Genomic DNA, 16697 nt, shown 5'->3' with positions numbered 1-16697 from the left:
GAAAATAAACATAAGAAAATGTAATAAAATATTTACTGTGGAAGGTGAGACATGGGAGATTTGCAATTTTCACTTTATGATTTTTATTCCCCCCCCCAATTTTTTACCCTACACTAACATATATTACAGTGAGCTCATACTATATTGGTGGTCATAAAATGATATTAAAATCAATATATGCAATTGGATGTATTCCATATGACTAGAACCTTGTCAACAATGTACTAAAAATAACTGTGAAAGTAATTACAACAGCTTTACAATGGTTACTTCTGGATTACAGCACTATGGGGGATTGTTTTAATCTCCTCCTACTTTTTCTGTATTTCCCAAATGTTCTATGATGAGCACATGATATTTTTATAGTGGATAATAAAAAATAAAATAAAACAAATCTAGGGGGCATGGATCAGCATGGCAGAGATGAGTAGGGCAGAGAGAACTGTTCCAGGTTTGAAGCCAACAGAAGCTCTCAAGGAGTTTCTGGTAACTTTCTGCCCTAATCATCCCCTTGCTGTGACAGCCACAGGCTCCCTCCTGCGGCTCCTGAGATCACTTTTAAATATGTACGTATGTGTGTATGTAAGGGCATATGTGTGTACATATGTGTGCATATGTATATATACATTTACATTAAGAGTACACAAATATAATCTCACTGCAGACATATAGACATTACAGATAAAGCTAAAGGTCTCTCTTGATTTTCAGCCCCAATTTTTGTCTCCAATCCAGATGTGTGTTTGATCATTATACTTTATAGATGTGAGTTTGCCACAGTAAAATCACAACTCATTCAGACATTTATACCTGCAATTATACACATAGCTGTTCATATAGAATTTGACAATATTGATTTATGTTCATGTGTTTGTATAACTGGTATTTTAACATTTGCATCATCTTCTCAAACATATCTCATGGAGAACTTTCTCTGGCCATCCACCTAACTCTATATTTTCACTTGGTGTGAGTAACAAGGTTGTGAACAATCATTTGTTTCTTAATTAAGAAAAATGGGCTGGGCATGTTGGCTCACATCTGTAATCCCAGTACTTTGGGAGGTCAAGGAAAGAGGATTCCTTGAGACCAGGAGTTCAAGACCAGCCTGAGCTGGTCATACCGAAACCCCATCTCTACAGATAATACAAAAACTAGCCAGGCAGGGTGGCACATGCCTGTAATTCCAGCTACTCCTGAGGCTGAGGTGGAAGGATCACTCGAGCCCAGGAGGTCAAGGCTACAGTGCACCACTACGCTCCAACTTGGCCAACAGACCAGACTCTTTCTCAAGAAAAAAAAAAAAGAAATATTATTAACTTTAGGCATTCTGCAATTGGTATCAACTTTTCATTGTTACAAAAGAAATCTAGTAATGAATATGCTTCCTACATACATTTTAAATGGTTCTCTGTGGAGATATCAAAAATTAACAAAATGTAAGGCAAGTGTATTTTTAATTTAAAAGATACTGCCCTCTAATGCCTTCCCATGAGTCCTCGCACTAGCAGTGTTGAAAGAGTACCCATATCTTTCCCCACACTTCATATGATTAAACTTGCTGTGTTTTTTTGTTTTGTTTTGTTTTGTTTTTGCCAGCCTTGTCATATTGAAAGTATTTCATTGTTGTTGATTTCCCCTGATTACCAGTGAGGTTGCATCTAAATTTTTTGACTTTCAAAGTTTTCATCTCTCCACCTCACCTCTCAATCTGCCCTAATCATCTTAACCCCTGTTACCCAGGTTGGTATCACCAGCTGTCTGGCCCAGATGCTGTGAGCACAGAAAATGAATAAGAACTTCCGTTAGTAACTTTTATTTGGCTGTTCATAGCACAGCAGGGAAAGACGCATGGCTATGGAATTTCAATCTGTCCTTTCTTGGCCACTTCCCCAGCAGTTGCCTTTTGCAGTAGAAAATGCACTGGCGTAATAGGCAGAAGTATGAGTGCAGGTTTTGCCACTTCCTGCTTCTATACCTTTGGAGAGTTTTCCATAATTTTTGGCTTCAGAGTCATCATTTATTAAGAATAATTGACAATACCTGTTATCTTAGTTTACAGATGTAAATGGGCGCCCCGTGTGTTTAAGTATGTTTCCCATTACCCTAGTTCCTAGTAAAATTCCAAATGCTTTGCTCAGTTCCAGCTTGTGTGAAGTTGGAGGGTTCTCAGCCCATTTCCACACAAGTTGTCCAAGTTTCCCACCCAATGTTAAATGACCTGACCAATGTTTATGACTATCTGTTGATTAGTCATCCATAGGCAACTGGTTGGCAACGGGATTTGCACTTAAGTCAGCTCTGAACTAAATCCTTTCTACCCTACTTCATGGCCTTCCTGGAAGGAGGATCCCTCATGCTAATTCAAAGACATGTTCTTTGTACTCCTTTTCTCTTGTTCAAGTTACCTTCTAGCTTTTTCTTCTTTCCTCTTATCTCTAGTCTTATCCAGTTTTATGAAAATTGTATCTGTGAATAGACTTTTGCTCCTAGTTTTATTTTGGATGGTGGTGGGGAAGAGGTCAAAGAGAGAGGAAAATACACAGAACATGAACACACACACACACACACGCACACACTCACAGAGCTTTGGGCTATAACCCTACGGCCCAGGTTAGTATGAAGAATCAAATGAGATAGTATATATGAACATTTTTGTAAACTATAGAGCCCCATACAATTAACAATATAATTAATATTAAAACGTTCCAGGTGAAGCAATATCTTTTATTATTTTCATCTTCCAAGCAGGAGTAGCCATTCCTCTTGCCAGCCAAATGAGCCTTATGCTCCTGTAGTCCTGTGCACGGCTGACAAGCTAAACTGAGCCATACCAGACCTGCCCATATTTTATAACCATCCTGAGAGTAGGATCCTCCTCCTCTCTCATTCTTCCTCCCTTACAATAGGAAACCTATCCCACGACCTCAGGGAAGGACCGTGAGAAGCATTCCGGTCTGCGTGAGTGACCGCCTTTCATTTTTGAAACCTGAACGGCTGAGGTCTAAGGGTGAAATATGTGCAGCTGAGTAACTACAGATGATAATGCCCAATCCTGGTAGAAGGACTCCACCCTCCAAGAGGGTTCTTTGTAATAGGAAGTGCATGGTTTCGACATGTTCTTCTGGCCTGAACATCCATGTGCTTTTCTCTCAGGTTTTTGAGGCATAAAAGCTCAGCCCCCAGTTCAGTCTGACTCAGTAGAAGCCACAAGCCAAACAGTTGATTTCTCTCATCATTTCCATTCTGGTTTCTCATTATAGTTTCATGTTCTTGAATGAATATTCCTAATCCTATTCACCGGCCAGGCGCAGTGGCTCACGCCTGTAATCCCAACACTTTGGGAGGCTGCAGCGGGCGGATCACGAGATCAGGAGATGGAGATCATCCTGACTAACACGGTGAAACCCCATCTCTACTAAAAATACAAAAAATTAGTTGGGCGTGGTGACGTATGCTTGTAGTCCCAGCTACTTGGGAGGCTGAGGCAGAAGAATCACTTGAACCTGAGAGGCGGAGATTACAGTGAGCTGAGATCCTACCACTGCACTCCAGTCTAGGCAACAGAGCAAGACTCTGTCACAAAAAATGGCTCATCCTCTCTGAAGGACTGCAGAGACATGGACTGGGCAGTAAGGAGCCAAGTTCAAGTCTTGACTTCATCACCAGCAAGTAGCTGCATGGCTGCAAGCCTCACTTCCCTGTGAGGTCAAGGAAGTGCAGTGTAGGGGATTACAGTACAGATTTCTCTGTGTGCTTCATTTTCTTCACTGATGAAACAAAGACAAAATACCGCTTGAAACATTGCAGAGATTAAGTAGAGTAAAAGGTGAAAAACGCTTAAAATAGTATCTGACGTGCCTAATACTCCTGAACTTCAGTTTCTGCATCCATAAAATGGGAAAACAGAATGGATAATTCTGTAAAGGCTTCATCTAGCTGATAGCTGAGACTGAGTTTTGCAAAATAGAGATGCAATAGTAATACTGTTACAAGAAGTCGGGCTCTCTTCCTCTCTGTCATACACTTGGCTGTGCTCTGGACATACCCATCTTTTCTATTTGACAGACTGAGTAGGCAGCCTCAACGGTGGCAAGAAACTTTTTCAGCCAATAGAAAATAACTCCACCTGAGGGAATTAGGAAAAGCAGGACAGATTTTTGATCTGAGTTGAGAAGAATAAGGGTAATTTGGGAGGGAGAGAAAGCCAGAGATGGCAGGAGCGGGGTACTCTCAAGGTTGGGGAGAGCATGGAATGTTTGAGACTAAAGTGCCTGGAAGAGGGTTACAGTGGGCGACAGAGTGTGGGCTGGAGAGATGAATGGGACCCAAATTCTGAGCAGTTTTAAATCTATGTGAAGAATTTGAACTTTATCCTCTCGGGAAGCAAAACCAACACCGATCTTTAAGTAGAGGACAGATCTTGCCAGGTTTGCATGCCAGGATAATAACTCTAGAATCAGAGTTTTCAAACCACTGGAGTAGGAATATTAGAGGCAATTTGACTGGTTGGGAGGTTGGTGAGAGAGATGAGAACCAAGACTCGAGCATAAGGAATACAATTTAAGAGTTGCAGTTAGATTAAGGAACCATTTTTCAGGTACATGTTATGAGATCTGGGTATCAATTGCATGTGGGAGATGGGCCAAGAGGTCATTTTCTAATGTGGAGTAATCAAGAATAACAGCAAGTCTGAAAGGAGCTTCATTTGTGACACGGCAGGTTTGGGGTGTAAATACTTCGTCACCTACGCATGCCAAGCACTACAGTGCATTCTAAAGATAAAGTGGTAAGCAAGGCCACATATTTGTGCAGCATATGTTCTAGTGGGAGAGGCAGACAATAAATGGATTAAGTAGATAGACCAAATAATAGCAGTGATGTTTTTGTGACGATTACATTGAGGGAAACAAAGAACGTAACAGGAAAAAAGCAAATGTATAAAATTAGACATTCAAGTCTGGTGTTGAAGAGAGATACCAAAGTAAGTTGGTTTGAGTGACAAAATAAACAAAGTAATATTGCAGTATAATCCACGTTTCCAAATAAATGTTCACGAGTCTCCGTACTAACATTAATAAATGTTTGAATACATTCTTAAAAACTGGAGAGAATAGACAATTTCACATACAGAAGATTTCAAATAAGTTAGGTAGATACTCTGCTCTTAAGGAGACAAATCATAACTCCCTTCTCCTTAAGTGTGTGATGCACATAAAGACTTCCTTCTAAAGGGAATAGTATGAAAAAAAAGGGAAAAGGGTAACATAACAGAGAGGAAGCCTTATAAACACTAAATCAAGGTTGACATCATCAATTACAAATCATGTGGATAGTATGTATTCTTGGTATGATATGATGAAAATGGCACTTTACCTCTGTATTGCTTCTCCAAAAACCCATAACGTCAGTCTCATCATGAAACAAACATTACACAAAGCCCAAGTGAGGAACATTCTACAAAAATACCTGATCAGTATTCCTCAAAACTGCGAAGGTCACCAGCAAGAAAAATCTGAGAAGCTGTCACCTCCAAGAGGAGCCCAAGGAGAAATGATGACTAAATGTAATGTGGGGTCTTGGATGGGATCCTGAGACGGAAAGAGGACACTAGGTAAAAATGAAGAGAATTCAAAGTATGAAATTTAGTTAAAAATTATGTAACAATATTAGTTCATTAGTTGTCGCGAATGTACCACAATAATGTAAGATGTTAACAACAGGGGAAACTGAGTAAATGGGAATCAATCTTTGGGTAGGATTTCTCTCCTCTGAATTGTCATGTTTTCCTGTATATTCCGATGATAGAATCCAGATTTCCTTTAAAAGTAGAGAATTTTGTCTGTATTACTTTTGAGAGCCATGTTTAGTGCAGGGACATAAACCTAAAAGTTAACTACAAACTTATGCCAACGTGATGGAACTGCCTTAGTCAAACCGGAGCTAACATGGAAAACCACCTGGTAAAGAAGCATCCTGACTTCTCATTCAACTTGAACATTTTTTATGTAATGGAAAAATATCTGGCAGTTGCATATAAGGTTAAGTTCACTAAACTTAATCAAATTTTGGAACAAAAATGACATAATACACTCAACATTCCATTATCTATTCTCAGATAACCCCAAAATCATTTATATGGAATGTAATTTTTCATTTTTGGCCACAGATTTTCCTCCATAATTATGCTTGGCTTTGAATATGGTTTTAATTAGTTTACAGCAGAAGATAGCAGTAGTGCCAAGATGCTCCTTCCCACAAGCCTCTTTAGAATACTATAAGGTCATTGAAAAACAAAACATTTTTTAGCAGCAGCAACAGGAGAAATGATCTTACCTTCTGAAAATCCTGGCATGATTCCCTGTCATAATTCATATAGCAGAGAAAACATCTGTAAATGGACCATCCAATCAACAAGCTTTCCATCTACCTACGTTCATCTCTCAGAACTCACCTTCTTCCTGAACACACTCTCCAAATTCATCATAACGGTGGACTCTAGAAAATGGCTAGCTGAGTTCTGATCCTCATTTTCAACTTAGAAGTTGTGTGACCTTGGGATAAATTACTCATCTTCTCCTTACCTCATTCTCCAAATCTAGAAAGTGTACATTTTCTAGCAATTAAAAAAATATGGCAACAGGACTCTTGCTTCCAGCTATGATGGAAGATCTTACATGAGGTCAAACCTCTCACTGGGAACAAATATAAATTTCAGATACTGTATAATAAAAAAACGCAAAGAAACAACAAAATAGCTGCACAAAGGCATTTGGAAAACAACTAAAACAGAATTTGAGGGGTCCAGGTGACAAAGAAAAGGGAAACACATTGAAGTGGGCAGGGCTTTTGCCACTGCTTTTATACTTCTAAAAATCAATTTTATTGAGGCATAAATGGCATAAGAATATGCATAGCTGTTAAATGTGCATTCAGTGAGTTTGGGCACATGTATACACCTGTGTCATTTCCATCACACTGAATATACGGAACACTTTCATCATCCAGGGAAGCTTCCTAGTGCACTTTTGCTGTCAATTCCAACCAACCTGCACTGCCCCAGGCAACCACTGATATGATTTCTATTACCATGACTTAATTGTGCCTGTTATAGACTTCATGTGAATAAAATCATCGGTATATAATACAGCATATCTGGCTTCTTTCACTTTGTGTTATTTGTTGTGAGAATCATCCATAGTTTAGGGTTTAGCAATTCATGTTGCATCCTCTTGATGATGCTTCACATGTTTTGAAGGTCTGTTATTACAGAATACATCTCTAGGATTGCTTCTTCCTCACAGCCTCTCTTATGATTACAACAGCATTCATTGTCTTAAAATTTATTTTTCTGTTGTTAATATGGCTACATGAGCTTTCTTATGCTTATTCTTTGCATAGTGTGTCTTTTCCTATCCTTTGACTTTCAATTTTAGGTTGAAAATATGTCTCTTTGCAAACAATGTAGAGTTGGATCTTATTTCTCATCCAATCTAAAAATCTCTATTTTTAAATTGGAGTGTTTAATTCATTTACATTTAATTTAATTATCAATACAGTTGAACTTCAGTCTATCAGCTTATTTCTGATTTTTTCTTTTTATTCTGTGGCCCTTATTTCACAAAATATTTTTACTATTTTCTCTATCTTTTCTATTGGTTAACCTCTTCCTATTATTTTTTAGTAGGTTTTAGTCAGGATCATAATGGGTATCCTTAATTTTTCACAGTCTACCTTGAATTAATATTATGTACTTTGCATACACTGTAAGACCCCATAACAAATGTAATTCCATTTATATTTTATCTTGTCCTTTAAACTATTATTTCAAGTATTTTAGTTCCATGTATTATTGTGCAAAATTCTTTGTTTTTAGTTTTTATTTAAATAGTCAATTGACTTTTAGAGGATTTTTTAAAAATTCTTAAAATTATCCTAATATTTACCATGCCCAGTACAGTTTATTTCTTCTCAAAGATCTGAATTTCCATGTGGTAACTTTTCCTTTGTGCTGCATTTGTTTTTAAGTATTTTGTAATTATTTATATTATTGCAAAATGTGCCTTTTAAAATTTAATTTTCCAGTTATTTGCCACTGCTATGTAGGAGTATCATTGATTCTATGTTAATCTTGTTAGAAAACTTACTAAATTTACTTATTAATTCTTATCTCTAGATTATCTTGGATTTTCTTTATAGCAATCATGTTGTCTATCTGATACATAATAGTTTTATGTATCCTCCCAAATACTTATGACTTTTATTTTTGTTGTTGTTGCCTTATTGCACTGGTAGGAGTTACAATATGATATCAAATAAAGTTAGTGTTAGTAAGTATCTCTGTTTCTTTCTTGATCTCATTTGGAAAGATCTCAATATTTGATCATTTAGTGTGTTATTGGGTGTGATCTTCTTGTAAGATACTCTTTGTCATATAAAAGAAGTTCCTTTCCATTTCTAGTTTGCCAAGACTTTCCTTTTTATTATGAATTAAAATGTTAACTCTTTTATACCCATGTTGTTTTAGTATACTTATTTTTATTAAACATAACTGCAGAAAGAGATAAATGTGTGTTTTTGTTTGTTTTGTAATTGTTAATGTAACTCTGTTATTAAACATTAATTACATTATCAAAAATTACAGGGCAATATCTTTCATGAACACAGATAAATATTAGCACATTGAATCCAGCATTATATTAAGTGGATAATACATCACAATCAAGTGAAAGCAATTCTAAAAATACAAGTTTGGTTTAGCATTTGAAAGTCAGGTAATAAAATTCATTGCATTAAAAATAAAAAATAAAAATCATATGACTATCTCAAAAGGTACAAATGAAGCATGTGCTAATTTACCATGAAATATACAAAATGGGTACACTAAAAACTACAATATATTACTTATTTTTAATGAATAGGATATACCATATCTTATTAAAGTAAATATCATAAAGATGTCAGCTTGCCCAAACTGACCTGTATGTTTAATACAGTATCTATCAAAATCCCACTAAGAGGTTTTTTAATTGATACGTAGTAGTTGTAAATATTTTGGGGGCACGTGTAATAATTTGATACATTCATATAATGTGTAAAGATCAAATTAGGGTAATTGGGATATTCATCACTGTTTTAGTTAAGTGCTGCTAAAAGGGAATACCTGGGGGTGAGTAATTTATAAAGTAAAGAGGCTTGACTCATGGTTCTGTACGTTACATTCTGCAAGAAGGATGGTGCTGGTATCAACTTAGCTCATGGTGAGGGCCTGGACTGTTTCAACTTATGACAGAAAGTAAAGGGGAGCCGGCTTGTCCAGAGATCATATGGTAAGACAGGATGCCAGAGACAGAGGGAAGCGATGCCAGGTTCTTTCCAGTTCCAGCTTTCACAGGAACTCGTGGAGTGAGAACTCACCCATTACTATGAGAATGGTACCAAGTCTTTCCTAAGAGCTTTGTCCCCATGAGCCAAACACCTCCCATTGGGTCTTATCTCCAACACTGGGGACCAAATTTGAACATGATATTTGGAGGGACAAATATCCAAACTATAGCAATTCCCTTAAATATTTATCTTTTCTTTATGCTAGGAACATTTGAATTATTCTCTTCTAGCTATTTTGAAAGACACAATGGATTATTGTTAACTATAATCGCCTTCCTGGTCTATCAAACACGAGGTCCTATCTCTTTTATCTGACTATGTATTTCCACCCATAAATCACTCTCACATCATTCTTCATTCCCCCCACCACACTCTTCCCAGCCTCTGGTAATCACCAGTTTACTCTCTACCTTCATGAGATCTACTTTTTTAGTTCCCATGTGAATAAAATCATGTGATATTTATCTTTCTGGACCTGGCTTATTTTACTTAACATAGTGACCTCCAGGTCCATCCATATTGTTGCAAATGACGAGATTTCATGCTTTTTAATGGCTGAATAATATTCTATTGTATATATATACACCACATTTTCTTTATTCATTCATTCATTCATTGATGAGAACTTAGGTTGATTCCATATTTTGACTACTGTGAATAGTGCTGCAGTAAACATGGCAGTGCAGATATCTTTGATATACTAATTTCCTTTCTTTTTTATACCCAGCAGTGGAATTACTGGATTATTTTGTAGTTATATTTTTAGTTTTTGAGAAACTGTTTGACTGAAAAACTATTTTCCATAGTTGCTATGCTAATTCACCTCCCCACCAACAGTGTATAAGCATTCCCCTTTCTCCACATCCTTGCTAGCATCTGTTATTCCCTGTCTTTCTGATAAAAGTCATTTTAACAGAGAGATATGATATGTCATTATGCTTTTGATTTGCATTTCTCTGATAGTGATGTTGAGAATTTTTTCATATACCTGTTGATACGTCTTTCATTAAGATTTTTTGCCCATGTTTAATCAGCTTATTTGATTGTTTTTTCTTGCAATTGAATTGAGCTCTTCACATATTCTGGTTACTAATCTGTGATCGGATGAATAGTGCATAAGTACTTTCTCCCTTCTGCAGATTGTCTCTTCCTTTTGTAGGTTGTTTCCGTGTGCTACACAGAAGATATTTAGCTGGATGAAACTCCATTTGTCCAGTTTTGTTCCCTGCCCTTTTGAGTTCTTACACACAAAAATCTTTACTCAGACCAATGTCCTGGAGAGTTTTCCTAATGCTTTCTTCTATTAGTTTTATAGTTTCAAGTCTTAGATTGAAGTATTTAATCCATTTTGATTTGGTTTTTGTATATGGGGAGAGACAGGAGTCTCATTTCATTCTTCTGCATATGAATTATCCAGTTTTCCCCACACCATTTATTGAACAGACTATTCTTTCCCCCATTGTATGTCCTTGGAACCTTTGTTAGTTATAAATTTATGGATTTATATCTAGGTTATCTGTTCTGTTTCATTGGTCTAAGTGTCCGATTTTTTATGCCAATATCATGCTATTTATTAGCTTTGTAGTGCATTTTGAAATCAGGTAGTGTGATGCCTCTAACTTTCTTTTTGTTCAGGATGCTTTGGATATTTAAGGTCTTCTGTGGCTCCATATACATTTTTTAAAATTTATTTATACATCTATTTATATAAAGGATGTCATTGGTATTTTGATAGGATTGCATTGAATCTGTAAATTGCTTTGGGCCATATTGACATTTTAACAACATTAATCCTTCCAATCCATTGAGCATAAAAATATCTTTCCTTTCTATGTGTGTGTCCTCTTCAAATTTTTTCATTAGTGCTTTGTATTTAACTCAGATTTTTTTGTTGATTTTCTGACTGAATAATCTGTCAATTACTGAGAGTAGGGTGTTGAAGTCCGCTTTTATTATTCTATTGAAGTCTATCTCTTCATTTAATCTATTGCAATTTGCTTTATATACTTCAGAGTTCTGTTGTTGAGTGGATATTTGCAATTTTTACATACTCTTGCCAAATTGACCCCTTTATCATTATATAGTGACCTTCTTTGTTTCTTTTTACATTCTTTAACTTGTGGTTCATTTTGTCTAGTATAAGTACAGGTACCTCTGCTCTATTTCGGTTTCCACTTGCATGGAATATCTTTTTCCATCCCTTTACTTTCAGTCTGCATGTATCTTTATAGGTGAATTGAGTTTCTGTCAGGCAGCATATTCTTGGGTCTTGTTTCTTTATTCATTCAGCCACCATGTCTTTTAGTTGTAGAATCAAGTCCATTTATATTCAGTGTTATGAGCAAGGACTTAGTACTGCCATTGTGTTTTGTATTTTCAGGTTTTTGTTTGTTTGTTTGTTTGTTTGTTTTTTGAGACACAGTCTCACACTGTCGCTTGGGCTGGAGTGCAGTGGCGCCATCTCAGCTCACTGCAACCTCCGCCTCCCGGGTTCAACCAATTCTCCTGCCTCAGCCTCCTGAGTAGCTGGGATTACAGGTGCCCACCACCACACCTGGCTAATTTTTTGTATTTCAGTAGAGACGGGGTTTCTTTTTTTTTTTTTTTTTTTTTTTTGAGACGGGGTCTCACTCTGTCACCCAGGCTGGAGTGCAGTGGCCGGATCTCAGCTCACTGCAAGCTCCGCCTCCCGGGTTCACGCCATTCTCCTGCCTCAGCCTCCCGAGTAGCTGGGACTACAGGCACCCGCCACCTCGCCCGGCTAGTTTTTTGTATTTTTTAGTAGAGACGGGGTTTCACCGGGTTAGCCAAGATGGTCTCGATCTCCTGACCTTGTGATCCACCCGTCTCGGCCTCCCAAAGTGCTGGGATTACAGGCTTGAGCCACCGCGCCTGGCCGAGACGGGGTTTCACTGTGTTGGCCAGGCTCGTCTCAAACGCCTGACCTCATGATCCATCCACCTCAGCCTTCCAAAGTGCTGGGATTATAGGCAAGCACTTATAAAGGGGATTATAAAGCACTCACGGGATTATAGGTTGTTTTTAAAATCCTATTCTTTTATTCCTTTCCAACTATCTTCCTTTCTGGTTAAGTGATTTTTCTCTGAGAGAGTGTTTTAATTCACTGCTTTTTATTTTTAGTGTATTTATCAGAGGTTTTTGCATTGTGGTTAGCATGAGACTTATAACAATTCTTATAGATATAATAAGTTATTATAAAGAGATGAGAACTTATCTTAGATCACAAAGAAAATGGAAATAAATAAAAAATAAAAGCAACTCCACACTTTAATTACACCCTCCTATATTTGACTTTTTGTTGTCTCAATTTATACATATTTACACTGCCTATATCTTAACTGATTGCTGTAGCTATTATTGATTTTGATAGATTTGTCATTTAGGTTTTATACTAGAGTTATGAGCAGATTGTGTACCACAAGTACAGTATTAGAGTATTCAGGGTTTGTCTTTGTACATAATTTCACCAATGGGTTTCATAATTTCAGTTTTTAAAATTTTTCATGTTAATGTTTTCTCTTTCAGATTGAAAAACTCCATTCAGCATTTTGTATAATATGAGTCTGGTAGTGGTAAATTCACTCAGCTTTTGTTTGTCTGGGAAAGACTGTCTCTTCCTTGTTTTTGAAGAAGAGCTTTGGTGGATACAGTATTCTTGGATGACAGTATTTTCTTTTCTTTCAGCACTTTAAAGATGTCATCCTGCTCCTCCTGGCCTGTGCAGTTTTCATTGAGAAGTTTGTTGTTAGATGAATTGGATCTCATTTGTATGTTATTTGCTTCTTTTCTCTTGCCACGTTTAGGATCCCCTCTTTGTTCTTGGCCTTTTTGGTTTGATTTTTATGTGCACTGCTGTAGTCTTACTAGGGTCACATCTGTTTGGTCTTCTCTAAACTTTCTGTACCTGGATATTTATCTCTTTCCCAAGTTTTGGAAAGCTTTTTAATTTCTGTGGGTACACAGTAGGTGTATGTAATTATGGGGTACATGAGATATTTTGGTACAGGCATGCAATGTTTAATAATCACATCACGGAAAATTGAGTATTCAGCCTCTCAAGCATTTATCCTTTGTGGTGCAAACAATCCAATTATACTCTTTTAGCTATAAAAATGTACAATTAAATTATTATCTACTATAGTCCCCCTGTTGTGGTCTCAAATAACAGGTCTTACTCATTCTGTCTAAGTATTTTTTTGGTACACATTAAGCATGTCCACCTTCCCCTAACATCTCCATTATTCTTCCCAACCTCTGACAACCATCTTTCAATCTTCTATTCCCATGAGTGTTATTGTTTTGATTTTTAGATCCCAGAAATATGTGAGAACATGCAATGTTTTTCTTTCTGTGCCTGGCTTATTTCACTTAACATAATGACCTCCAGTTCCATCCCTGTTGTTGGAAATGACAGAGTTTTATTCTTTTCCATGGTTGAATAGCACTCCATTGTGTATATGTACCACATTTTCTTTATCCATTCACTTGTTGATGGACACTTAGGTTGCTTCCAAATCTTGGCATTTATGAACACTGCTGCAAAATACATTAGAGTGCAGATATCTCTTTGATATACTGATTTCCCTTTTCGAGGGTATATACCAACAGGGGATTGCTGGATTGGGTGGTAGCTCTATTTTCAGTTTTCTGAGGAAACTTCAAACTGTTCTCCATAGTGGTTTTACTAATTTATATTCCCACCAACAGTGTACGAGGATTCCCTTTTTTCCACATCCTCACCAGCATTTGTAATTGCCTGTCTTTTGCATATAAGTCATTTTGACTGCAGTGAGATGATATCTCACTGTTCTCCAATGATCAGTGATGTTAAGCACCTTTTCATATGCCTGTTTGCCATTTGTATGTCTTATTTTAAGAAATGTTTAATCAAATCTTTTGCCCATTTCTTAAATCAGGTTAAGATTTTTTTTCTATAGAGTTGTTTGATCTCCTTATATATTCTGGATATTAATTCCTTGTCAGATGGGTAATTTGCAAATATTTTCTCTCATTCTGTGGGTTGTCTCTTTGTTGATTGCTTCCTTTGTGGTGTGGATGATTTTTAACTTGATGTGATTCCATTTGTCCATTTTTGTTTCAGCTGCCTGTGTTTGTGGGGTATTACTTGAGAAACTTTTGCCCAGATCAATGTCCTGAAGATTTTCCCCAACGTTTTTGTGGTAATTTTAAGTTTGAGGTCTTAGCTAAGTTTGAGGTCTTAGCTTTAAGTGTTTAATCCATTTTGATTTGATTTTTGTATGTGGCAAGAGATAAGGGCCTAGTTTCATTCTTCTATATATGGATATCCAGTTTTCCCAAAAACCATTTATTGAAGAGGCAGTCGTTTCTCCAATGTATGTTCTTGACATCTTTGTCAAAAATGAGTTCACTATAGATGTATGGATTTATCTCTGGGTTCTATATTCTGTTCCATTGGTCTGAGTGTCTGTTTTTATGCCAGCAGCATGCTGTTTTGGTTACTATAGCTCTGTAGTAGAATATGAAGTCAGGTAATGTGATTTCTCCAGTTTTATTCCTTTTGCTCAAGATAGCTTTGGCCATCCTGGGTATTTTGTGATTCCATGTAAGTTTTAGGATTGTTTTTTCTATTTATGTGAAAAATGTCATTAATATTTTAATAAGGATTGTATTGAATCTGTAGATTGCTTTGGGTAATATGGACTTTTTAACAATACTGATTCTTCCAATCCATGAACATGGAATATCTTTCCAATAACATAGAATAGCTTTCCATTTTTGTGTCCTCTTCAATTTCTTTCATCAGTGATTTATAGTTTTCATTGTGGAGAGCTTTGACTTTTTTGGTTAATTCTTAGGTATTTAATTTTATTTATGACTATTGCAAATGGGATTACTCTTTAAATTCCTTTTTCAGGTTGTTCAGTTTGACATATGGAAAGGCTACTGATTCCTGTATGTTGATTTTGTATCTTGCAACTTTACTGAATTTATCAGTTCTAATTGCTTTTTAATGGCGTCTTTAGGTCTTTCAAAATATGAGTTCATATCATCTGCAAACATGATTAATTTGACTTTTTGCTTTCTCATTTGGATGCCTTTTATATCTTTCTCTTGTCTGATTGCTCTAGCTAGGACCTTCAGTACTCTGTTGAATAATAGTGGTGAAAGTGGGCATCCTTGCCATGTTATGTTGTCAGATGTATTAGAGCTCCATTGTTTGTTGTTTCTTTTCTCTTGTTGCCTTTAGGATCCTTTCTTTATCCTTGACTTTGGGGAGTTTAATCATTAAACGTCTTGTGGTAGTCTTCTTTGGTTTAAGTCGGCTTGGTGTTCTATACCCTTCTTGTACTTCAGTCTTGATATCTTTCTCTAGGTTTGGGAAGTTCTCTGATATTATCCTTTTGAATAAACTTTCTACCCCTATCTCTTTCTCTACTTCCTCTTTAAAGCCAAAAACTCTTAGATTTGCCCTTTTGAGGAGATTTCTTAGATCCTGTAAACATGCATCATTGTTTTTTATTCTTTTTTGTTTTGTCTCTTCTGATTGTGTATTTTCAACTAGCCTGTCTTCAAGCTCACTAATTTTTTCTTCTACTTGATTGATTCTGCTACTAAAGGAATACTGCATTCTTAAGAATGATGCATTCTGAAATATGTCCATTGTAGTTTTCGGTTCCAGAATTTCTTTTTGATTCTTTTAAATTATTTCAATCTCTTTGTTGAATTTTTCTGATAGAATTCAGAATTCCTCCTCTGTGTTATCTTGAATTTCTTTGAGTTTCCTCAAAATAGCTATTTTGCATTCTTTGTCTGAAAGGTCCTATATCTCTGCTTCTCTAGGATTGGTCCCTGGTGCCTTATGTAATTCGTTTGGTGAGCTAATGTTTTCCTGCATGATGCTGATGCTTGTGGATGTTCCTCAGGGCCTAGGCAATGAAGAGTTAGGTATTTATTGTAGTTTCCACAGTCTGGGCTTCTTTGTGCCTGTTCTTCTTGGGAATGCTTTCCAGGTATTCAAAGGGAGTTGGGCCCCACGCCCAACAGAACTGTGGTTTTTGCAGACTCATAGAGGTACTGCCTTGGTGGTCTTGGATAAGATCCAGAAGGATTCTCTGGATTACCAGGCAGAGACCGTTGTTCTTTTCTCTTACTTTCTCCCAAATTCTTTTCTCTGCTTGATTCTCTCAGTTGTTAAGAGCCTATAATAAATGTTTTAGTTCAGCAAATGAATCTGTGTGTTCCATGATCTCTGTTTGATTTTTAAAAATTATTTCCATCTCTTTTTAATTTTTTGACAAATTTCTAAA

The sequence above is a fragment of the Macaca thibetana genome, chromosome 7 (genome assembly GCF_024542745.1).
Source record: "Macaca thibetana thibetana isolate TM-01 chromosome 7, ASM2454274v1, whole genome shotgun sequence".
NCBI classification, from domain to species: Eukaryota; Metazoa; Chordata; class Mammalia; order Primates; family Cercopithecidae; genus Macaca; species Macaca thibetana.
Note: the sequence above shows the minus strand (reverse complement) of the source record.